At 35.2% G+C, this 23,037-nt stretch overlaps 1 pseudogene; it reads right to left on the bottom strand.

The window, feature by feature from the left end:
• LOC123580854 overlaps positions 1-19,756 on the bottom strand; it is a 52,268-nt pseudogene extending 32,512 nt beyond the window's left edge.
• Positions 19,757-23,037: the final 3,281 nt, after the last annotated feature.

Raw genomic sequence — 23,037 nt, 5'->3', positions numbered from 1 at the left:
ATAAATATTTTTGAATGAATGAATGAGTCATGGAGACTTGTGTATGTTATGATTTAAGATCATACTTCATGTTCGTGGGGGGCCAGGGTGGCTAAGTCAGTGAAGCATACAACTTTGCCTCAAGTCATGTTCTCACGGTTTGTGAGGTTGAGCTCCACATCTGGCTCTCTGCTGTCAGTGTGAGGCCCACTTTGGATCCTCTGTCTCCCCCCTCTCTCTGCCCCTCCCCCACTTGCATATATGTGCACTCTCTCTCTCTCAAAAAAAAAAAAAAGAATTGATGATACTTCATGTTCTTATTCTCTTATAGTTAACACTTCAACTACTGAAGACAGATTCTTTTTCTTGACTACAAAGTATCTGTTGGGTTATAATAAAAGTCTATGAGATATGAAATGTTTGCAGTTAGCAAAGGCACAAATGAATTCAATTATAGTTAACCTGGAGTCCTGATAGCCTTCTCCCTCTGACTGCTTTAGATTGCTATTATATATCAATAATTATGTAAAATATTCTACACACTATATGGATATTATTCCCTAATTATTTTCCAAATCCACTATACCTACTTTTGCATCACTTAAGGAAAAATTAAAGTTTTTAAAGTGTTTCTAAGGTATTATTTCCTATTACAAATCATACATAATAATGATACACTAATGGAAGAATGAAACGCAGGAGTCATCTCTTTGAACACGAGGCGAAAATACTATGAGCTAAAATGGAGAATAACTGCATTAAATGATTTTTTAAAATAGTCTGATTATCTTAAAGGCCAAAGCAAAAACTCTGGTCAGTAAAGATAGTTTTTGCCAACCAGAAATACCTCCTATACTACAGTAGAGCTAGATAAAAAGTATTCATTAGAGGTGATGTAGTTTATTAAGGCAATTCTGTTGTCATCCATTTTTTTACTTGATACGTAATTATTCTTTATTATAGAATTATGTTTCATATCACAGAAAAGTTTAGAAATATATTTACTTTTACCTTTGTTTGGGAATAAGCTTTATCTTTTTTATCAACAGAGCAATCACTCCTGAGTAGATCTGAAACATTTATTGATGGTTGGTGTAAGTTATACATCTCTGTTAATGAAGGCAATTAATCTATTACCACAGATGGGTTCACACTATCTTTCCTACACAGACAGCACCTTCTTCTTTCTTGCCACATTTAAATCTTCATGACCTCATTTTTCATCCAGGATGATAATTTGTTAGCTACTGACTGCTTTAAGAACCAATCTACCATCCACCCTCTCTATTAGGATTTATGCATAAGTCCCCTCAATGCACAGAGGACTGGCATATGAACTGAAGACCTGTAGGGGCCACCCATCAAACGGGTGACAGCCTTGAATCCGTATCAACATTTAAGATGAGCTGAATTAACAACCCAGTTCTTTACCCTTCTGAACATCATCAGGCTGAGGGAAAATCATTTTCCTTGTTTTGTTCATTGAACTTTCTAATTAAAGAAAGTTCTCTAATCCTTTTCCTCAAACTGACGGAGCTCGACTTTTCCAAGGAAAATTGCCACTGATTTCTCAGGAGATGGCAACTTTATACATTCTTTTCTCTGCTTGGTTTTATCTGTCTCTGGCAATTGCAATTCTGATTTATCAGTTCCTATGCCCCAGCTATTAGCTAACTGAGCCCAACCCTCAGTGAACTACATGGGGCTAAGTGAAGTCACGGTTATTTCTTGAGTGAAAAATAAAATGTGTTGAAGCACACTGACTATGTCTACTCCATGTGTACAACTTGCCAAAATCATTCCTAGTTAACACTTAAATATATGTGAGGTTTGCTGTTTCATTATCAAACCTAAAAATTCTATTTCAATGAATGCTACCGATTAATAAGTGTTGAAAATAATTAAAATGAAAGTGTTCTTAAGAAAAATGTTGAGGTTTAATTTAAAAATGAATGAAGATTTATTTATTCAAGTACATAGAACACATGTATTCTTTATTACACAGCATAGAATTGAAATAGAGATTCACACTTAAGAGCATGGGCTCTCAACAGAGTATTTGGAATCAAATTTTGGCTTTGTGACTCACTAGTTATATGATAAGGAACAAGTTAATTAATCATCCTGTGCCTTGTTTTTCTCAAATGTCAGATGGGTGTGGTGGAAGACAACCGAAAACCATTCATGTTCAGAGGCAGACAAATTCCCTGGAAACCACATGATGGTCCACCCTACGCCATAGCATTGACACCCAGCACTTGCAGGAGCCATATGTTTAGGTGAATGGAAAAGAATGTTTAGTACATGTACTGTGTGAGGGTAGATAATAAAACTGAGTTGTAAATGAGAGGCTGTGAGTTTATGTTTAAATGCACAAATAGGCAGTAAGAGCCCACCAATTACTTGCATCCAGAAATGAGAGAAAGATATTTGACTGAATATATAGCGAAATTTAAAAAAATATATATATTGTCACACCATAAAGCTTATTACCCAAATTACTAAGAGAATAAAGATGCCTACCTATCATCACTAAAGGCAAAGATAGATGGACCAGGTTTGTAAAAACTGAGTGTAAGTTTTGTTCTTAAGAAGCAAGATGCATCATTGATATTAAGTGCCATATCAGCTAACCACAAAATCAGCCAGAATCCCAACAGTTGACCCAGACAGGCCACACACTGAAAAAGTGGCTTCCCAGAATATGGATTACATTTCCTTTCTTTTATTTTCTACTGTCTGAGGCACTGTTAGTGCTGTGGGTGTGGCAACCCAGCTGTCTTATTTCTAAGGCCTATTTCTCCTAGTTTTTCTGTAATAACTTCTCTTCCAGCTATCTGAAAAGGAATGGGAGCTAATGCAGGTATAGCTTGTATAAGCTATAGAATTTTGTTCCTAATGCAATGGGATTAATACTTGTACTTGACTCTAGCCGACATCATGTGAGTTTAAATGGGATCCTATGCACAACATGTTTAACACAGTTAAGTAATAAACACAAGTTACCCATCATCATCGTCATTATCATCATGGTCATCGTTACTATGTTCCAGACAGTTCATACACCAGGGGACACAGAATGAACAGGGTCAGTTTGAACACTGCCCTCAGAGAGTTTACATTTTATTAGAGAGGACAAGAAACAAATATGTTAAAGATAAATATACCCCCAAAACTCGGAAAGTGCTAAAAGCTGTGAAGAAAATGAACATGACCGTGAGCTACAGCAGAGCTGGAGATCACTAATTTAGAGAGAAGGTTTGGAAAGACTTCTGAGGCAGTGCTACTGAGGTAAAGCCTGGAGAGCAGATGTTAAAGAGCAAGCCAGACATTCAAAGAACTAGAGAAGGGCAACTCTGCAAATTCGAAACCACAAAGGGAAAATAATTGAGGCTGGGAAGAGCATGGCTTGCATGAAGATAAATAATCCTAGCATATACGGAGCACAGCAAATGAAGAAGCAGAAGGTATAACAAGAGGGTGCACAATGAGGCAGAGTGAAGACAATATAAAATATCAGTAAGGAAAAGAATTAGCATGTCATCTTGGTACAAATGGAAAGCCACTGAACAGTTTTAAATAAAGATACATTATGCTTTGATTTATTTCTAAAATGATCAAGGCCACTCTGCCTGCTGGACCCCAAGAAGTCAAAGAGAAAACAATGGAGACCACTTGGAGGGCTGGCGCCTGGATCACCTGCAATTTTGAAAATGAGTTACTGTTTGAGAATGGAAGAGACTGTGCTGGAGCTGTGAGAATATGGGAGGCAGGAAGACCTATTAAGAGTTAGCTTCAGTAATCTAGGTAAGAGGTAACAGCAACCTAAGCAAAAGCAATAAGGAGAAACGGGTGAGTTTGGGGGCTCTTAAAGTGGAGGAACAAGGGACATTTTACCATTAACTAGAACTCAGAGTTGAAAAAGCAAGGGTCAATGATTATCTTCAAGTTCTGGCTTAGGCAACCAACTAAAATTTCAAGGCCATCCATTGATAACTTGTACCACATAAACAATATGAGAAGCTGGTTTTATTAAAAGATTGTATGTGTATGTATGTAATATATTGAATAATCAAACAGATATGTCCAGTAACAGTTGGATAAATGGAGCTAAACCTGCAGAAACATTTTGAGATTAAAAAAATAATAATATATATATATATATATATATATATATATATATATGGTGTGTGTATGTTTGTGTGTATGTGTATGTGCATGTGTGTGTACACACATATATATCCCACTACCCAATCAGAAAAGGTCCTGGTCATACAATTGGAACAGGGTCCCAGAGGCTCCCCACTGCATAAGAAAATAACCATCTAGAAAATACATAGTGAGAGTTCCACAAGGGTCCTTGAGATAGGGCAAGGTAGCAAACACAGTCATGGAGGTGGACAGTGGGGTTAGGAGAGACACTTAGGGACTATTTAGCAACTAATACAAGACAATTTCAGTAATTTCCTAACTTGTTCATTCTTACTGGTGCACATCACCTGAACGTTATTCGTTAATTATGTTACAAATGTCAGCATAAAAATGGCAATCTAAGCCATAGATGTGGTTAAGATCTACCAGCATCAAACAAGAAATTGCATTTATGCTTAGCAACAATCTTCCATGGTATATGAACAATCCCTGTACCTTTTGTCCTTCATTAGTAGCTGATGAGCAGAGATCATAGAAAGGCCCAGACCAACATGAAATAACCAGAATGAACAGCTTCTCTATACTAGAGCTTCAAAAGACACAATACAAGTGACAGAGATAAACTGATGTTGTGGGACTTTAATTTATCTTCATTACAGCAGCTATAATGTCCAAACCATCTCAGAAACAAACATTAATGCACACAGAGAAAAAATAAACGTCCTAAGAAAATTTTGGTCTATGTAACCAAAGAACCAGGAAACAGGCAGCCTGGAATGAAAACTTGTAGATAATAACTGCTCTACTCTAGCCAAATACCACAGAGAAAAGTGTGAAGCTCCACCTCCATCTCCACTAGCAAAGATTGAGTGGAGAAGCTGAACTTCCACCCCTTCCCAGCTCTAACTAGGCACCACAAGAACCTGGCTGGTGTGGCATAGGACAAGACCAGAAGGGAGTTTTTTTCCCCTGCTAAGTTTCCCACTTCCTCTACTCAGACCCACCCTGGTCAGGAGAAACCACAGGTTGAATCTAGATTTTCAACCTCACCCAGAGCCATAAAACCCTTCACAGAAGTGGTCCCAGAGCACACCTAGCAGGACTTCCCACACCCCTCAGCAGTAATGAAGCCACGCCCTCATACACATAGCCACAAGGTCAGCACTGCCTCTCCCAGCCAGGACTGTATCAGCAGGACTGGCAGGTATCCTGCTCTGTCACCCCTAGCCAGAATTAAGGAAAAGCTGTTCCCCCACCCTGTCAGAATCTGGACTTTTATCCCTACCTGGTAATACCAAAGCAACACCTTCTTTCCTACCAGAGTGGTGTCAGAGGAGGCCTGCTCCACACAATTTGAATAAGATTCGAAGTCTTATCATATGATTCCCCAAATGTTCCAGGTTTCAGCTGAAAATCACTCATCACACCAAGAACCATGAAAATCTCAAGTTAAATGAGAAATGACAATCAACAAATGCCTATAATGAGTTGACATGAATATTAAAATTATTTGACAAACACTTTAAATCAACCATCAAAAAAGTTAAAATGCTTCAATGAGCAACTGCAAATAGATTTTATTAAAACGAATGAATAAAATGTACAACACTCAGTAAAAACTAGAAGATATAAAGAAGAACTAAACGGAATTTTTAGAATTGTAAAATTTAATGTTCAAATTAAAAATCTCAGCGCATGGACTTGAAAGCAAAATGGAGAACCAAGGGGGGGAAATCAGTAAACTTGAATAATAGTACAACAGAAACAGCCAATATGAAACATGAAGAAAAAGCAAACAAAAAAATTAAGAAACTCAAAAAAGATTATACATTCACAGATATAAAAATGAGGGGGTAGCACAAGAGATATTTTTGCAGTGACAGTATAATTTTGTATTTCAACTACACCTATGAATATAAATATGAATCTGTAATTATTCCAAAATGAAAGTTTTACAAAGAGAGAAAGATGTTTGCTAGCTCTTTTTAAAGGAAAAATTAAAGTGATTATCAATATATTTGGATTTGTTTCTAAAACTGTATTTTCATCTCTGCCTGGTCCTTTTGTTTCCCTCCCTCTTATCTTTCTTTTCGTTTTACTAAGTGTTATTTTTCCTTTATTTCTAAATTATAATATTTAAACTTATTCTAATAGTTATATTTTCTATTTTAGTATGGCTGTTGAACTGAACAAAGTAGTAAACTTATTAAGTTAGTATTAAATTAATAGAATTTCCCCCAAATATTAAAGGTTCTCTGAATAATTTCTTCCTGATGAATAGACCACTTTGTCCAATGGTTTAATTCTAGCTCTTTTTATTTCACAAATTAGATATTAATTTTTCCCATTCAATGTTGGTTTATACTACTTATTTATCAAAACTGTGGGGCACGTGGGTGGCTTACTCAGTCGAGTGCTGACTTGATTTTGGCTCAGATCATGATCTCATGGTTTGCAAAATCAAGCCTCAAATTGGGCTCCAAGCTAGGTGTGGAGCCTGCTTAAGACTCTCTCTCCTCACTGATTGTGTGGAACCTGCTTGGGTTTTCTCTCTCTCTGTCTCTCTCTCTCTATCTGCCCCTGCCATGCTCGCTTGGTCCCTCCCTCCCTCCCTCCCTCCCTCCCTCCCTCTCTCTCTCTCTCAAAATAAACATACTTTAAAAAAAATCACCTCACTCTTTCTTCCCTTAGAGGCATTCTAATTCATGTAATATTTTTTCTAGGTATACTGTTCTTTAGAATTTCTTTTAGTCTGTGTCTGTTGATAGTAAATTCTAACTTTTTGTTTTCCTAAAGATATTTTTATCTCTCCTTCACAAATGAAAACATTCACTCTAAGTATTGAATTCTAGGCTGACAGTTACATTATCTCAGCACATAGAAGAAATTCTTCCACTATCTTCTGTATCTTTTTACTGTTGTTGAATATAAATTAGTTATCAATTACTGTTCTTTCATAACTGATCTGTTTTTCTTCTTTGGCAGCTTTAAAAATGTTTATCTCTTTATTCGGTATTCTACAGTTTAACTATGATATGTCTAGGTGGAGATTTATTTTTATGTATCCTATTTAGATTTCCCTGGGTTTCCAGAATAGCAGGGTTATTGTTGACCAAAAATTTTGGAAAATTCTAAGCAATTTTATTTTCTTTTTTTTTTTTCTTTTTTTTTTTTAATTTTTTTTTTCAACGTTTATTTATTTTTGGGACAGAGAGAGACAGAGCATGAACGGGGGAGGGGCAGAGAGAGAGGGAGACACAGAATCGGAAACAGGTTCCAGGCTCTGAGCCATCAGCCCAGAGCCCGACGCGGGGCTCGAACTCACAGACCGTGAGATTGTGACCTGAGCTGAAGTCGGACGCTTAACCGACTGCGCCACCCAGGCGCCCCAGCAATTTTATTTTCTAATATTTTTTTTTCCATCTGCTTCCTTCTACTCAACACTAAGATCAAAGAAGCCAAGTTTTCTCTTCTTTTTTCATTCATGTCTAAGGGCCAAAATCCATCTGATACCTTCCATGGTTCACTTGATTAGGAGTCATGGAAAACCATTATAGTTACGTGAGTTGGTAATATGCTTAGATATTTTTCTATATTTTAACTAATTTTTTTAATTTTGTTAACGTTTATTTATTTTTGAGACAGAGAGAGACAGAGCATGAATGGGGGGAGGGTCAGAGAGAGAGGGAGACACAGAATCAGAAGCAGGCTCCAGGCTCTGAGCTGTCAGCAGAGAGCTCGACGCGGGGCTCCAACTCACGGACCACGAGATCACGACCTGAGCCAAAGTTGGATGCTTAACTGACTGAGCCATCCAGGTGCCCCTTCACTAATATTTTTTAATTCAGCCAAATATATTGAATTGTCATACTGCCAGAAATAAAATCTATTTTATGTTGTTTTTCCATCTGTTTTATGCAGTAAATACTATAATTAGGACACTGAATAAGCCCTAGTATAGTACTCATAGATAGCATGACAGTCTTCCACACATGGAAGATGGTATGTACTTAGTTTTTCAAAGTAAAATAAAAAAAAAAAAATGCTGAGCTGGAAAATATTGAAGGAAAATTATTTTCCTAAATTCCAGATAATTTCATCAAATAATTTGATTCAACAGTTAATTCAACTCTGACTTGAAGTATTTTTACTTAACTTTTTATCTATTTTATATAAAGGGAAATGTTCTAAATATTTTATTTGTCCCTCTTCATCCCTAGTTATAGCTTGTTCTTTAAAGCTTACGCGAAGCTAATGATTCTATTAGCTATAAAGTAAAAGAGGGAATGGGATTTCACAAAGGCATGAATACTAGGTGGCAGGATCATGGGGTCACCTTCAAGTCTGCCACAATGAGAATTATACATTATTTAATATTATTTATATCTCTGAAAGAAATAGAGGCTATGCCCTTATGTAAAAAATGCCTCCCTACCATTTTGAAACACAAGTCTCAGTTAAATCCATACAGGTCAAGCCAAAGCTGTGATTCCCAGAATAATGCCATCTACCATATAGGAACTAATGATAAAATGATTGAATCCATCTGAATTCTCCTCTTTTTGTTCCAAAGCTATGGCCTGTTTAAAAGTTAGTTATGGGTAAGAATCATGAACAATTCTGTAATGGCTTATTTTTAATATAATAATAAATGTAAAAACTAAAATTCATTGGCAAATCAGTTTTTTATACTGTTAAACAGCTGGTATTAAAATATTTCTGCCTAATACTGTATTTAATCAAATCAAAACAATATTAATATGATAAAAAGGTGTTAAGAGAAGCTTTTCTGATGACTAAGTCATGACTATTATTGGGCTTAGACCTATTGTAAAATATAATCTATTATAAGCTGCATTCTGACATAGCAGCGTACTGTAATGAAAAAAATGTGTTTTACAATCAGTAATGTACAGTATTTAGAAAACTCTTCCTACAGAAATGATTTTAATATATGATATTGATTTCATTGAAAAGAATAAATTATTTTGAAATGCTCTCTTTCTTTAGCTAGTAATAGAGCTTTCTTTATCAAAAATGGTTACATCTAGGGCTGCCTTGGTGGCTCAGCCAGTTGGGCGTCCGACTTGAGCTCAGGTCACAATCTCATGACTTGTGTGTTTGAGCCCCAAGTCGGGCTCTGTGCCGACGGCTCAGAGCCTGAGGCCTGCTTTGGATTCTGTGTCTCCCTCTCTCTCTGCCTCTCTCCTGCTCACACTCTATCTCTCTCTCTCGAAAATAAATAAACATTAAAAAAATTTAATTTAAAATGGTTACATCTACTAGAATTTCACAAATATTACTAATACATTTATGTAAAGTATTAACACCTAATTTTTAAAATCTAATTTTACCCCTCATGGTCTGAAAAGTACACTGTGAGAAGAGAGATACTCTCTGAAAGAAGACTTAATCTATGAAGTCAATCTATAACACTACACATTGTAATTCATCATGCCTAAACATGGGGTCCTTATTCTAGTAAAGTGATGAAGTGATACAATTAGTTCATAAACCAAAACCAAAGAAAAAAAAAGTAAACAAAAGTAAAAATATCTTGAATAAGTAGTGGCAACAACAACAACAACCTCCAACATTTATGAAGTATTTCCTGCCAAACCAGGAGTAAGGTCGCCTATAAATAAAACATGTCAATTCTGGAAGGGACTTGATAGTCTTCTGTAATGCAATGATGGAGAATTGGCTACTCTTAAGGAAACTATTTCTAGCATCCTGAGTTCAAAGTACTCTCTATTAATTTGAGCAATGTGTGCTTTTAAGTGATTAATGCCCCAAGGCCCTATAAGTGGTATTCCTGTACACAACAAAGGTGTGTAATAACTCACCAGGACTTTCTTACTTTAAGTACATTGAAAAAGGGACAACAAATGGAGTTAAGGAACACTATAGTGAGAAAATGTCCAATATATTAATGAAAACAAAGCGTCTTCTGACAACCTATTTAACTGAACAAAACCAAAATTTTTCACTCATGCAAAATGGGTGTTTAAAGATTATAATTAACTTATTAGACCAAATCACAAAATAAGAAGCACAAAAATTAGAAAATTTCTTTGAACCATTAACTAATTATTGATTTGACCTGGACTAATAGGCTGTACAAGTAACCATTCATTTTCTAATGGATATAAAACATAGAGATATGGTCAAGCCTACAATTTATTTCATGTCATTTGTCTCTTTAAATGTTATAGTCACATTTTACTTAATTTTCCCTCCACATATTTTTATATTTGAAAAATTTTTTTAATGTTTTTTTTTTTATTTATTTTGAGAGAGACAGTGTAAGCAGTGTAGGAGCAAAGAAAGAGGGAGACAGAGAATCCCAAGCAGCTCCATGCTCAGCATGGAGCCCAACGCAGGGCTCGATCTTACGACCGTGAAATCATGACCTGAGCCAAAATCAAGAGTTGGATGTTTAACCAACTGAGTCACCTAGGCTCCCCTAATAAAAATGTTAAACTTCAATAGGAAACTACACTCTCAGAAACATTATTTAACAATTCTCCCTTGATCCACACCCTTAACATGGGCTTGACTATGGGGTTTGTAAGACTTCTTAATTTTTGCCCATTATGAAAACTGAGATTTAATATTCAGTTACAGAAAACAATTCTGTACAGAAAACAAGTCAAAACCACTAGTATATTTGAAACTATTGTTTATATTAGTAATGATTCAAAGATGGAATAGTTGATTAAAAGGTTTTATATGTTGTCAGATTCTCCCATACCCTTTACTGGAAAAAAAAAAAAAAAAGAAAGGAAGAAAGAAAAGTATGACTTAATGTGTCAAAATTAAAAAAAAATAGTATAAATAAAAATTCAATTAAGTTCAGGCTAATTAGCACAAGTGACAGAAAATAGATTGCCCAAATATGACTTGACATAGGACTGTACTGAAACAAGATTAATTAGAAATGACTTCAAGTGAGTTAGCTCCACATAAAAGGAAAACAGGACAAGCAAATATAGAAAAGAAGAACATGGAACATTAGTCTCATACTCCTCCAGTTCTTTTCCAACTTTCCTTACAGTTGTGCATTGTCAGTCTTTTTCACTGGTTCTTTTCCTGTATCTATACTCTAAATGTGAATCTTCTTTGCAATTCTGTTTGTAGCACTATTATTTTCTTTCACAATCCACTGTACATTTGACCTTGGCCATTTTACTCTTGCCCATTGTTTCCTGTATATATTTACCTCAGGAATAACTTTCAATTGCAATTTATCTTCTCCCCCACTGCTATCAGCTAAATATAAACCCTCCTCATCACATGCATGGACTATGACTTCCTGACTCCAGGCTTTCTTTCCCTCACCTATCACCAGATCTGCTATTAAAGTCATTTTGCCACAATGTGAATGTTAAGACATCATCATCCTGCTTCAAACCAATTAGTGGTTTGCCATTAATTATGGGACAAAGCCTAACTTCCTTAGTAAGGCATAAACACCCTTTATAAACTGGTAACTTCCTGCATCTCCCACCTCAGGTCTGATCATTTTTTCTTCCTAGTTTCCTAATCCAACCGTACTGAATGACTTTTAGTTGCCCACACTTATGTTGCCTCTGTGGGAACGTAGTGCAGGGGCAATATGCAGGGGTAGAAATGTTCTCCTTTTTTGTCTATCTGGCCAACTCCATTTTCTGAAACTTTGTTCACATGGTACCTCCTCTACAAAGTCTTCCACTTCTTCCTACAATTACAGAACATAACAATTAATCTCTTCTTTTTATTAGTTCTACAACTATACATCTCTCACTCTCATCATATATTAAACACTTAACTATAACTTTCTGTTTATACATGTGTTTTTCCTGTTATTATAGACCATTAAGAAATAAGACTACATATTTCATCTTTTTATCTTCAACCCATAGCAGAGTGCTTAAAACAGAATAATGCATAATGGCTAGTTTATATATGGAATAGAGGAACTGATGTATGCATTTCCAAAAATGGATTTGAAATGAACAGCAATTTTCCAATGTGAGAATCATTCTTGAGAACAGGTTCAGAGCCTATTTATTCCTTTAAATTCTGAAGCCTTGGGAAAAAATTACAAAGTTTGATGGAAAAAATATATTAGTAGCTGAACCCTTTATTTTAAAAGAATGCCAAGTTTTCAGGGAGCATAAAAATACCCCTAAGAAAGACAAACCTCCTGTACTCTGGAATGTAGCGAGTTAGTTTCTTCCCACTAATCAGCATCAATACAGTAAAGGATATGTCAGCACTTTTGTAATGAGGCAGCTGTTCGTAAATAGCTACAACATGATTATATTAGCTTACATTGGAAAAATGTTCAAAACATCTATACTGTTAGAATCAGCTATTATTAACTTACAACACAGCATTAAATTAAGCATATGTGTGCACATTTAACACCTTCACACACAGTTTGGATATATATACCTGTGTTAATTTTTGCTTTTCTAGATATGAGATGTGGTTATATTAAAGCAGTCTTGCTGCAAATAAGAACTCTTAGATTTTTGCCACCCATAGGCTTGTGTGGTTAAACAGTGACAATATAATAAGTATATTGACAGGAGAATACGCGACTCCCAACTTTCCCCGAACACATGCCCAGATGAAGGCTTAGAGAATGGTCTGTATTTGGAATGGTTGCTATATTCCATAGCCTGACCCTCAGCTTTTATGATCTGACGTTTCAAGTTGCTATCTACATCCATTTCTAGTAAGCTGTCAGGTACTGGATCAGGCTTATCAAGATCACCAGAGAACAGTGCATACCCAAGAATGTAAATTAACTACTGGCTCTATCTTTCTAGGGGTTTGAGTTCTCATTTCTCCTCAAGACACAACCTTCCTGAGCCATGTACCTGGAAATCCTAAATTTACTTGGTAAAATCCTTCCCCACCGATATATCAAAGAGAAGTTTCCCAAACAAAACAAAACTCTTAAGCCATATTCTCCTAACTCTAAAATTTAAACTGTGCATTCTATCTCTGTCTCTCTACTTCGGACTTCTACTCTCTTTTCCTCCACTCATCTTTTCACCTCCATCCTGAATCCTCCCTCTCTGCCTGGCTCCTCCAACAGTCATCCTGTGTCCTTCAAACACCAGGAGAGCTTCACACACAGCAGTTTGCCTGAAATTAACCCTCGCCACCCCCTCTTCCCCACACCTGTGCCTGACATTAAATACTCTTCTGCTAGCAACTGTGAATCTGCTTTCCTTGTCTGGGAGTGGCTAACAGGATACAAAGTCTAAGTTAAGGGATGAGAATGGCATAAATACTTTCTGCCGCAAATATAAATCTTTAATTATTAATATAAATTTGTCCTTGAGAGCCAATGTCTTTTTTTCCTTCAAATGTTATTAAATTTCCAATTCTAAGCCCTTTTGCTTGTTTGTTTATTTGAGATTCCACAGACTGTCTCCCTCTCTCAATAAGGCTTTTACTCTGCTAGGCTACAATATACTTTGGGGTTTTTCAGTGAGCAGAAACAACTGCTTCTGAGTCCTAGTTCCCCAAGGTTTAGATTCTAATCTCTTTATTTACATAGAGCATTTCCTATGTTTTTTCAACCTCGCATTTAAAACCATTTTTTTTCCCATCACAGGGATTAATCTCATCCATGCTGGGTTCTTAGTTCCTGATAAATGTCTCCCTGTAAGACAAAGGGAAGACTGGGATGCTGGGCCCAGTCTGGGAGAGTGTTCCAGACAATTTGGCACAACCTGAATGTCCGTGAGCAGCCATTAATATAGAATAGAAGTGAAGGAGGCATCTGGTGAAAAAAGTGAAGTAATAAATCCAGCACATTGTCTAACAATAGAATCATTTCAAAGATTTAAGAAAAGAAGTGAAAGCAGTTATGATTTGTTTTGGCTTAAATGATATCAAAGTTGATTTTCCAGCAGTTCATATTATCTGGCCCGAGAAATGTTTTGAAATATTGAACTCCCCTTCTAAAAAAGAGCTGATAATCCCCTGCAACATGACAATGTCTTATTAGGAGGTAAATACTTTTATTTTTTATTACTGTGTACTTCTGTGCATTCCATGAAGGGAAAGATGGAGGCAAATACAACCAAGCCATAATTCAGAGCCAGATTACAGTAAGAAACATTATTCCATAAAGAATTATGTCCTGAACTATCATCATCTTTTACTTTGGGACCCAAAGTAGAGAACTAATAAAGAAGGAATAAAACCAGATAATATCATTTCTGCTTTTTTTTAGTGCTGCAATTGAATAATTGAAGGGATTTTTTGTTTGTTTTTAAGAACACATTAATAAAGAATACTGAATTTACTCAAATGTGTATGTGGATTAGGAATTACTGGAACAGACAATCTACAAATGAGAGCCAGAATTTATCCCCAAAACTTTCTGCAAATAGGCCTAGCATATTCTGGCTTAACCATTTACTAAATTTCATAAATACACTTACTCTGTTGTATTACTGGTGTTCAAACCATGCTACTTTCCTCATCTCCTAAATTTTCTCATTTTCTAGATAACTGAGTTAACTTATTCACTTTGTTTTGGTGGTTTCCATAACATAGAATGAGTGTATAAACAATATAAATATATTTTATAATGTGTTTATAACATATCTATATATGCTACACATAGCATGTTTTATGTTACATATGCTACAATATAAACATAAATGATATAAATATACACACTGTCTGGCTTACACAAATTAAATTTTTATACTCACTTTTTGATTGCCATTGTGTTAGGTATCAGTTTTGAATGACATATACAAATCGACAGCGATAAGTTTTTTAAATTATTGATTTTTCTATTATGTGGTTTTTCACATATAGTACACAAAACATCTATAATACACATTTTAATATTCATAAAATAGATTCATAATTTAATCTTTTTAAGGTAAATCATAAAATATGAGCATGAATTCTCCACTTAAAATCTTAGTCCAAAGAAATCGACTTAAGCACATTTTGTGGAAATTGGTAATATTTGAAAATATGTCTTGTATTCCTATGACTGTAGACCTTATATTTTATTTGCACAAACACAAATAAAATATGCTCATCTTTGAAAAAAAATAAGTAAAATTCTTCCCAAATGAATATTATTGGAACATGTTATAACGCAACTCCCAGACAAGATGTATAATAGATAACATATGTAATACAAAAAGCAAAAGGTAAAGGCAGACTAAAAATAAACTAACAATAATAGCTGAACTTCAAGGACAAATACAAAACAAAAAACAAAAAACAAAACAAAAATAAAAGCAAAAAAAAAAAAAAAAAAAAAAAACACAAACAGGACAAGAAAAAGGCAGAATACCAAATAAAAAAATTAGGCAAAAGAGTTCAACAGATAATTCTAAGAGAGGATATTTAAGTGCACAACAGGTAAATAGAAATATGCACAGTTTCACTAGTTATCAGGGAAATGCAAATTAAAACTTCCATGCAAGACCACTACACATCCACCAGAATGGATCAATGAAAAGATGAAAAAATACTGAGAGTTATTGAGATTATGAATCAATCTATGCCCTGCTATTGGGTTCTAAGTGGGTATCCACTTTGGAAAATGGTTTAGCAAAATCTACTAAGTGTAGATATATGTGTGCACATAGTGGCCTTGATCACCCATTCTAGATTATAGTCAAGAAAAATGTGTACTTATGTTCATCAAAAGGTACCCACCAGAATACATGTTATAAATATGTTCATAGTGTGGTAGGGTCCTCTCCCTTAGGAAAAAACAAACAAACCAACCAACCTTAAGGCACATCTGGCTATAGGCATACAAGTACATGACATCCCTCATGACTTTGTAACATGAGACCACTTTATCAGACTGCATGTTTGTGTGTTACCATATATGGGAGACAAAGAAATAGAAAATGTATAAAAATCTATTCCACATGGCACTCGAGACTCAGTTCTTCAGGTAGGAACCAAACTGAGCTGTGCCGGCAGGAATAAAGTTGTTTCCTAGAAAGAAAAGCCTCCGTGTCATGACTTTCTGTGTGAGAATCATGCTACAATAGTACCCCAAAACTGAATACAATAGAATGGAGAGCCTGTGTTATATTCACCCAACGATATAGTGTATAGAGTTAAGAATGAACAATCTACAACTGCATGAAACAATATGTATGAACTCTAACAAACATAATGTTATATGACAACATACAGAGAAAGTACATTATGTTATTTGTACAAAAGCAGGCAAAACTAAGTTATGTTATTCTTGAGTTTATCCTTAGCCAGACTTGGTGAGGCGAGAGCAATAGATCTGGAAGAGGATACAAGACAGGCATCTGGGAGGCTGGTCTTGATAAGGTAATTGGTTTGAGTGTTTGGTTACTTGATGGTGCTGAGTGTGTGAAAACTCATCAATTATTCACTTAGGATCAGTGACTTTTATAATAAACATTAATTAACAAGTTTTAAAACTGTGCATAGTTTTCTAGGGCTTCTATAACAAAGTAATGCAAACTGGGTGGCTTAAACTTATTTTCTTATTTTGGAGCTAGAAGTCCATGATCATGGTATTAGGAAGGGTTGATTTGTTTTTTGTTTTTGTTTTTGTTTTTGTTTTTTCCCCTGATGCCCCTCTCTATGGCTTGTACGTAGCCATCTTCTTCTCCCTGTGTCCTCATATGGTCTTTCCTCTATGTAGGTCGGTATCCAAGTCTTTTTTTTTTCCCCTCCAGTCTTTTCTTATAAGAACATAAGTCAAAGTACTCTGGGCCTACTGTCATGACCTTGTTTGACCTCCATCACCTCTTTAGAGAACCTATCTCTAAATACAGGCACATTTGAGGTACTGGGGGTTAACACTTAAAGCTTGAATTTTGGGGTGGCATCATCTAGCCCACAACCATATATAATAATAAAAATTTAAGAAAGGAAATAAAAAACATGAGAGAAATGTTTTTAATGCATTAGACAACAGAAATTATGTCTTTTTTAAAAAATATATAATTTACTGTCAAATTGGCTAACATACAGTGTGTAAAGTATGTTCTTGGTTTTGGGGGCAGATTCCACAAAAGGCTGCTAGAACTGATACATGAATTCAGCAAAGAAAGTATGTTTTAATGATTAAAAACAAAAGCTGAGGGGCGCCTGGGTGGCGCAGTCGGTTAAGCGTCCGACTTCAGCCAGGTCACGATCTCGCGGTCCGTGAGTTCGAGCCCCGCGTCAGGCTCTGGGCTGATGGCTCAGAGCCTGGAGCCTGCTTCCGATTCTGTGTCTCCCTCTCTCTCTGCCCCTCCCCCCATTCATAGTCTGTCTCTCTGTCTCAAAAATAAATAAACGTTAAAAAAAAAATTAAAAACAAAAGCTGATTCTTTTAGAAAACTTCACAACTAAAAGGAAACTTCTAGAAAAACTGGTAAAAGGAAACAGAGAAAATAAGAAAGATACAGAAGAGGAAAAGGGCACATAAATACAGATAGAATAGATTTTAAAAATAATATCAATTTGTTAATTTAGAGGAGTAGACAGTTTTTTTTGGAAAAAAAAATAGGGAATATGTATTTCAATGGTAAAATATGTAGAATAAAACTAGTGTTACATGGGTATTCATTATATAATAATAATAATAACTATTATTATTATTATTATTATTATTATTATTATTACTTTTCTGCACATTTAAGACTTCTTTAACTTTTAGAAAACCTCAGGTATTTCAAATTACAGCAATGTTTGCTATGGAAACAAAATTCCCAAGAATGGGTTGGTATTCCCATGTGCAGGACATCAATAGGTGAAAAGGAAAAAGAATCCTATGCTTTTTGTTTTCCATTGTAGTGAAGCAAAACATGACTCCACCAAAGTGATGGGAGCTTCAAGTCTCAGGCTAAAATTGAAAAACAAAGGAAAGTTTAGGCTTTTTTGCATCTTGGCTTTCTCCCAGTTAACAAATTTTTGCTTCCTCAGCAGGGCAGTGTTTATAAAGACTCAAGATTTGCTTCAAGAAATTCTCTAGGGTCCTTTAATTCTTAACTGGTAATATAGTTTCTTTTGGTATTTTGTTTATTTAAGCATATATTTATCAATTACTACACTTTAAGTCTGTTTAACTAGGCTCTACTTTTTCTTTTAAGTGAGCCCTAATTTTATGCTTTTATTTATTTATTATCTCTACATTTACTTAACACAGCTTTACTGAACCTTTGCCATGTGTCGTGCACAGTGCTGGATGCTGTGTAACGAGTAAGCTAAATTCACCTGCTGCTGATCCTTAAGTAATTGAATGATTCTCACACTTTAGCACTGGAATCTCCGGGAGTCATTTTAGAACATGAATTGCTGGCCTACATCTTCTCAGTTTCTCATGTGGTAGATCTGTGGTCCTGAAATTTGTATTTCTAACAAGTGGCCAGATGACTTATACTGTTTTTAAATTTAAATCTTGTTTTACAAAGGTTAGTTTTAATAGTTCTTTTGTTTTTTAAAATATTCTATTATTTAAATAAATTCTTTTCCTCCTCCTTAAACTCAGTGTTTATTTTGTTTTTAAATTTCTTCCATCATGTCATCTCCCATTTTAAAACATATTGTTTCTGTTTTTGTTGCTTTCGTGTCCTTGAAATGATCTCTTCAATGTCATCCTAGTATTCTTTATGTTAATTTCTGTTTCTCTGTTTTTAAACTTGCCAAAAACTTAAAGCCTCTTTCCCATACATTTTTGTTAAGTTTTTTTTTTAACATTTACTTATTTATTTTGAGAGAGAGAGAGTGCATGTGCACCAGTGGGAAATGGGCAGAGAGGGAGAGAATCCCAAGTAGGCTTTGTGCTGTCACCACAGAGCCCAAGGTGGGACTGGATCTCACAAACCATGAGATCATGACCTGTGCTGCAATCAAGAACCGGATGCTCCACTGACTGAGCCACCCAGGAGCCCCTTTCCCACACATTTTTAACTACCTGCTTTTCTAAAAATATACAAGTGAGAGAGAGAGGTGTCAGTCAAACTTTTAAGAGAGAAATATGGAGGCCTTCTCTGGACTGCCTACCCACCCCTCTCCACAATTACCCTTCCAGACCTCTTTTGGCTTCCCATTACAGTTTCCACATTCCCATTATTGATGGCTCTCCAAAGAACAACAGGCTCAAAGAATCAGTCACAATTTGTAACATAAACCTTACCATGCCAAAGAACATTTTGATTTGCTGAACCAATATTGTTTTCTATGTCATCCTGTTTTGACATCCTATGAAGCGGATGTCCTAATATCCATTATCTTTAAATAAGGCAATCAAAGAACTAGAAACAAATACACAAATTACATGACAAGGATCAAAATATGCTGCTCGTGGAAGCTTAGATCCAGAGATTAGCATAATATCCTGATTTAACTCTCATGAGAAATACTTTGATGTAGAATTTCACTGAAGAAGATACCTAACAGAAGCCTGCTTCTCACCAATAAAAATACAACAGCATTTAAAATAGCTAAATAAACAATAATTTAATATTTTATTAGATTATCACTTTGGTTTCTGACCTGTAAACTAAGCAGTGCTCACTTTTGGAGAAGCACACGATGCTGCCAGTAAGTTTGTGCCCACCATTGCAATACTTCTCTGGCCTGTGCCAACCACGGTGGCCATTCCTAGTGGATGTCAAGTAAACAGACCCACATAGTGTTTACAAAGCACTTTAGGTAAATTGGTGTGCAGTCACTTTAAATGAACATTTTAAGGTCTATACTGTAAATAGTCCAACTCAAAGCAATTGTAACTATTTTTATGCTGGCTATTTCTTTTTATAGTTGGTTAATTAAAACCTTCTGCTGACGATGGCTTTGAACTACTCATGAAAATCCTTTTCTTGGCTCAAAACAGAAAGGAACATCTGAGCAAAAGCCCAGAATTACTCATTCTTCAAGGGCAATCTATACTTGCTTTTTATAAACCATTCCGCCATGTGTTTCTTTCTTTTTTTTTTTTTTATTTGTCAATCCTATCAGTTAAGAATTTTGTTCTTTGTTTTTACAAACTGATTTGATTAAATTTTATAATATAATCCAATTTAATAAAACGGTAATGTACAAAATTTTAGTCTCAATTTTTTTCTTCACTCATGACCTATTTTGGAAAATAACAAACAAAAAAATAAAAAAACCAAAAACCCATACAACAGCAACAAAACAGACAAAAAAAAAACCCTTAGTTTAAATTTCTCCATCCCTCCTTTCCTCTTTCTATTCTTCTCTACCTTCTTTCTTCTGGAGTAAAGTCTGCAAGACTGTTAAATAAATAAATAAACAAACAAACAAACAAACAAATAAATAAGTATTAAACATAAATTTCATTACAAAATTTATCAACTCAATAATTTTGTGTCTACTCTTGCTCTATGCACTTAGTAAAAAGCTTTTCCCCCCTCTAATTGTGGAGAAAAACCCACACCACCTACATTTACTTTCTCAATATTTTAAAATGTTCAGTGATGTTAACTGTATCCACATTGTTTTATGAGATAACCAGAATTTTCTGTTCTTGCCAATCTGAAACTCTATATCCATTAATCAACAACACTCCATTTCTTCTTTCCCCAGCCCCTTGAAACAACTATTCCACTCTGTTTCTATGAATTTGGCTACCTTAGATACCTTAAAAAAGTGGAATCATACAGTGTTTGTCTTTTTGTAACTGGCTTATTTCACTTAGGATAATGTCTTCAAGGTTCATCTATGTTGTAGCAAGTGACAGGATCTTCTTTTTAAAGCCTTATGAATAATATTCCACTCAATGAATATACCACATTTTTTTACCTATTCATCTGCAAGTGGACACTTAGGTTGCTCCCAATTTTTAGCTATTGTGACTAATACTACAGTAGTTACAGGTGTGCCTATAGGTGTGAAAGTACCTCTTCAAGATCCTGATTCCAATTCTTTGAGATGAAATTGGTAAATCTTGTAATAATTCTGTTTTTAATTGTTTGAGGAACTATCCAACTGCTTTTCATAGAGGCCACACCATTTTACATTCTCATCAATAGTGCATCCAGTTTTTCCACATCTTCACCAACACTTGTTAATTTTTGTTATTTTGATGACAGTCATTTTAATGGATGTGTGATGATTTCTGATTGTGGTTCTGATTTGCATTTCTCTAGGGAATACTAATGTTGAGCATCCTCCCATATGTGTGTTGCTCATTTTTGCATCTCCTTTAGAGAAATGTCTGTTGAAGTCCTTTGTCTATTTTTTAATGGGGTTGTTTTGTTGTTGTTTTTGTTGAGTTGTAGAAGTTGTTTGTGTATTTTGGAAATTAACACTCTAACAGATATATAACTTGCAAATATTTTCTCCATGCCATATGGTGCATTGTCACTTGGTTGTTTCTTCTAATATACAAAAGTTTTACATAACCCCATTTGTCTTTTTGACTTTTGTTGCCTGTGCTCTTGGTGTCATATTCAAGAAATCGTTGTCAAATCCAATATCAGGAAGCTTTTCCCATGTTTTCTTCTGAATGTTATATAGTTTTATGCCATACATATAGGTCCTTTAATCCATTTTGAGTTAATTTTTGTGTATTCTGTAAGGTAAGAGTCCAATTTCATTCTTTTCAATGTGGAAATCCAGTTTTCCCAGTACCATTTATTGAAGAAATGTTCTTTCCCCATTTTGTGATCTTGGGACCCTTTATAGGTATCATTTGACAATATGCACAAAGGTTTATTTATGGACTCCCTATTCTATTCCCCTGGATTTTATGTCTATCTTTATGTCAGTACCACACTGTTTTAATTACTATAAATTTATATTGTGTTTTGAAACAAGGAAGCATAAGGCCTCCTTTTTTTTTTCTTTTTCCAGGTTGTTTTGGCTATTCAAGGCCTCAAGTCTTAATTCCTGCAAGTCTGTAGATGCTCCTGTGATTACTTGGGTCCAAGGAGAAAAGACATCTAATCTTCTCTGATATCATCAACAGTTTATTCTAAGTCTACAACAGATGATAGAGAGTTCGTCACTACATGTAATGTCTAAAGCACAGTGTTTGGTATAAATTAGATAACTGCATCAGATACTATGGATGATTAAACTCTAGCCTCTTGGGTAGCAGTTCTCTAGGGTAAGATGGTTGCCTGGAAAAGGCTCCCGGCAGACCATTAAAGAGATTTGGAGTCAAAATTCCTTCATTTGTCTAGCTCTTTCTACATTGTAGCAAACTTTCCCAAAAGTGACAGTCTTGGGATAAGATCCAGTGCCTCACAAGATGGTTAATGAGGAGGAGCTGTGGACTGCAGTAGATAAGGCTGCCATGTGCTTAAATTACACTGTTCTTGTGAGACAAGGCTGTGCTTGAGTGGCAGTGGCAGGTACACTATTTCTGATAGAAAACAAAGATGTTCTATCAAGGAGTAGAAAGGCTGTGTCAAGACCTATTTCACTATTGACTGCCTCTTAGTCTTCAACCCAGTCTTTTCTCTTTCCTTCCATCCTGATTCAGGGCTAGGGATAGCCTCTTAGTCCCTTTTTATTTTTAATTGTAACTACATTTCAAAATTTTATTGCCTTTCTCTAACAGTGACCTTGATTAGAGCCTCTATAACCACTGTGATAGAATATTTAACTGTAGATCTCACCAGGAAATTATCAGGGATTGGAAGAGTAAATGGGTCATTAGTCCTGTACTCACAGAAGAACTCTGAATCCCTAGATCTTTAATCCTCTCTTTCCAGAACTCAAGAGCAACTATTACCCTTAGTATCGACTATATAGTAAAACTTGTAAACAAATCTATTTTTAAAATATACACCCATTGGGTTCTATCTAATAAATATTCAAGCTTATTTTGAATGATATTAAATATTTGTTGGCATTTAATGCCATGGCATTAAAACTACATTTTTAAATCAGAATCTTCACCATATCAGA

The sequence above is a fragment of the Leopardus geoffroyi genome, chromosome A1 (genome assembly GCF_018350155.1).
Source record: "Leopardus geoffroyi isolate Oge1 chromosome A1, O.geoffroyi_Oge1_pat1.0, whole genome shotgun sequence".
In the NCBI taxonomy this organism is placed as follows: domain Eukaryota; kingdom Metazoa; phylum Chordata; class Mammalia; order Carnivora; family Felidae; genus Leopardus; species Leopardus geoffroyi.
This window is presented reverse-complemented; position numbering and strand designations above follow the sequence as displayed.